This window comes from Siphateles boraxobius, unplaced genomic scaffold, assembly GCF_051911475.1.
Source record: "Siphateles boraxobius isolate OS27281-9 unplaced genomic scaffold, OSU_SipBor_1 509, whole genome shotgun sequence".
NCBI classification, from domain to species: domain Eukaryota; kingdom Metazoa; phylum Chordata; class Actinopteri; order Cypriniformes; family Leuciscidae; genus Siphateles; species Siphateles boraxobius.
The window spans coordinates 22,501-25,607 of record NW_027509152.1 but is presented as its reverse complement, the minus strand read 5'-3'; the positions used below and the strand labels follow the sequence as shown (position 1 = coordinate 25,607).

General features: G+C 61.0%; 1 non-coding gene across 1 annotated transcript in view; it reads left to right on the top strand.

Annotated features, from left to right (window-relative positions):
* Window positions 1-1,334: 1,334 nt before the first annotated feature.
* Window positions 1,335-3,107, top strand: part of LOC143712758 (18S ribosomal RNA) — a 1,863-nt gene continuing 90 nt past the window's right edge. The window contains exon 1 of the ribosomal RNA XR_013195069.1: window positions 1,335-3,107. This exon is cut by the window's right edge and continues 90 nt beyond it. This is a non-coding gene — a ribosomal RNA (18S ribosomal RNA).

The window sequence follows — 3,107 nt, the reverse complement described above, 5'->3', positions numbered from 1 at the left end:
GGGCTTGACTCACCCCTGGAGCGACGGAGGAAGGTGCACCTCCGAAAACTTTTTGAAAACGGACACCGTCCGTTGCAGACGAACGAGATTCCCACAACGACCAACCTCCCTGGAAGACTCCCAGGGAGAGTGCCTCGGGTTCGGGCACGGTCAAATCCGTCCGCGTGACGGAGCTCCCTTCGGAGCGACGTCGGTCCTAAAACGGACCTTGGGGGTTTTGTCGAGGAGGGCGACAAACGCTCCCGCTCGGACAAGGTGACGGAGGGCGGGCGCCCACGGAGGAAAGGGCGAAGGAAAAAAAACGGACAGAGTCCAAAACGGTGCGGTCCACCCAGATTCCCACGTACGCGAGACTCTCCGGCTGGCAACCGGGGAGAGTGCCTAGGTGTCGGGCACGTACGAATCCGTCGGCGGTGACGGAGCTCCGGTCGGAGCAAAGACGGTCCTAAAACGGCCCTTCGGGGTTTTGTCGAGGAGGGGACAAGCGCCCTGCTCGGACAAGGTGAGAGAAGGCGGGCGGCCCGCGGAAGGAGGCAGGCAGGCGATCCTCCTAAAGAAACGGACAGAGTCCGAAACGGTGCGGTTCACCCGGGTCACCACGTACACGAGTCTCCCCGGCTGGCGACCGGGGAGAGTGCCTCTGTCTCGGGCACGTGAGAATCCGTCCCCGGCGACGGAGCTCCTGTCGGAGCAAAGACGGTCCTAAAACGGCCCTTCGGGGTTTTGTCGAGGAGGGGACAACGGCCCCGCTCGGACAAGGTATCGGAGAAAAGGCAACGGACGAGAAAAAAACGGGCGCCTCCGGGTTGCCCGGGGTCCGGAGGAGCGCTCCCCCTCCTCCGGGCCGTCACTTTCGGGGTAGCCTGGTCGATTGGAACTTTGGACGCGCCTGGGGACGGCCCCTGCCCGGTCGCGAGACCGCTTTGGGCAGCTTGCTCCTCCCCGCTCTGCGCGTCGACGCTAGACGCGGCCTCCCTCCGGGGAAAGCAGGCCGCGTCGACCTCGGGAGACTCAGATGGCCCGTCTGAAACGAATGTCCGCGACGGCGGCGGCGGACGCGGGCGCGTGGGTTCCGGAATCGGACGGTCGGGGTGGCCGACACCCCCCGGTCCAGTCTTCGAGACCGACCTACGCCTCGCTCCTCCCCGCCCGAAAAGCACCCTTCCCGGTTACGGCCTCGACCCAGCGGCCACAAACCCCCCACCTCTGCCGAGGAGGAGGGTTCCGCACGCGCCCTATGAGCGGCCGCGCCGTCCTCGGGCCCCAGGCCACGAGGCGGAGCGAGACCCGTGTGTAGGAAGCCAGCGTGTCGCGGTTCTCCTTCCAAGGCGGCTTACCTGGTTGATCCTGCCAGTAGCATATGCTTGTCTCAAAGATTAAGCCATGCAGGTCTAAGTGCACACGGTCGGTACAGTGAAACTGCGAATGGCTCATTAAATCAGTTATGGTTCCTTTGATCGCTCCACCCGCTACTTGGATAACTGTGGCAATTCCAGAGCTAATACATGCAAACGAGCGCCGACCCGGCTCCCCTCGGGGGGTCGGGGACGCGTGCATTTATCAGATCCAAAACCCATCCGGGTGCGGCTCCGGCCGCCCCGGCCGCTTTGGTGACTCTAGATAACCTCGGGCCGATCGCGCGCCCTCCGCGGCGGCGACGACTCATTCGAATGTCTGCCCTATCAACTTTCGATGGTACATTCGGCGCCTACCATGGTGACCACGGGTAACGGGGAATCAGGGTTCGATTCCGGAGAGGGAGCCTGAGAAACGGCTACCACATCCAAGGAAGGCAGCAGGCGCGCAAATTACCCATTTCCGACACGGAGAGGTAGTGACGAAAAATAACAATACAGGTCTCTTTCGAGGCCCTGTAATTGGAATGAGCGTATCCTAAACCCATGGGCGAGGACCCATTGGAGGGCAAGTCTGGTGCCAGCAGCCGCGGTAATTCCAGCTCCAATAGCGTATACTAAAGTTGCTGCAGTTAAAAAGCTCGTAGTTGGATCTCGGGAGCGGGCCGGCGGTCCGCCGCAAGGCGAGCCACCGCCTGTCCCGGACCCCTGCCTCACGGCGCCCCCCGGATGCCCTTAACTGGGTGTCCGGTCCTCGGGGCCCGAAGCGTTTACTTTGAAAAAATTAGAGTGTTCAAAGCAGGCCGCCCGTCGCCGCTGAATACCGCAGCTAGGAATAATGGAATAGGACTCCGGTTCTATTTTGTGGGTTTCTGGAACCCGGGGCCATGATTGAGAGGGACGGCCGGGGGCATTCGTATTGCGCCGCTAGAGGTGAAATTCTTGGACCGGCGCAAGACGGACGAGAGCGAAAGCATTTGCCAAGAATGTTTTCATTAATCAAGAACGAAAGTCGGAGGTTCGAAGACGATCAGATACCGTCGTAGTTCCGACCGTAAACGATGCCGACCCGCGATCCGGCGGCGTTATTCCCATGACCCGCCGGGCAGCGTGCGGGAAACCACGAGTCTTTGGGTTCCGGGGGGAGTATGGTTGCAAAGCTGAAACTTAAAGGAATTGACGGAAGGGCACCACCAGGAGTGGAGCCTGCGGCTTAATTTGACTCAACACGGGAAAGCTCACCCGGCCCGGACACGGAAAGGATTGACAGATTGATAGCTCTTTCTCGATTCTGTGGGTGGTGGTGCATGGCCGTTCTTAGTTGGTGGAGCGATTTGTCTGGTTCATTCCGATAACGAACGAGACTCCGGCATGCTAACTAGTTACGCGGCCCCGAGCGGTCGGCGTCCAACTTCTTAGAGGGACAAGTGGCGTTCAGCCACGCGAGATGGAGCAATAACAGGTCTGTGATGCCCTTAGATGTCCGGGGCTGCACGCGCGCCACAATGGGCGGATCAGCGTGTGCCTACCCTGCGCCGAGAGGCGCGGGCAACCCGCTGAACCCCGCTCGTGATCGGGACTGGGGATTGAAACTGTTTCCCATCAACGAGGAATTCCCAGTAAGCGCGGGTCATAAGCTCGCGTTGATTAAGTCCCTGCCCTTTGTACACACCGCCCGTCGCTACTACCGATTGGGTGGTTTAGTGAGGTCCTTGGATCGGCCCCGCCGGAGCTCCTCGCTGGGTTCTGGCG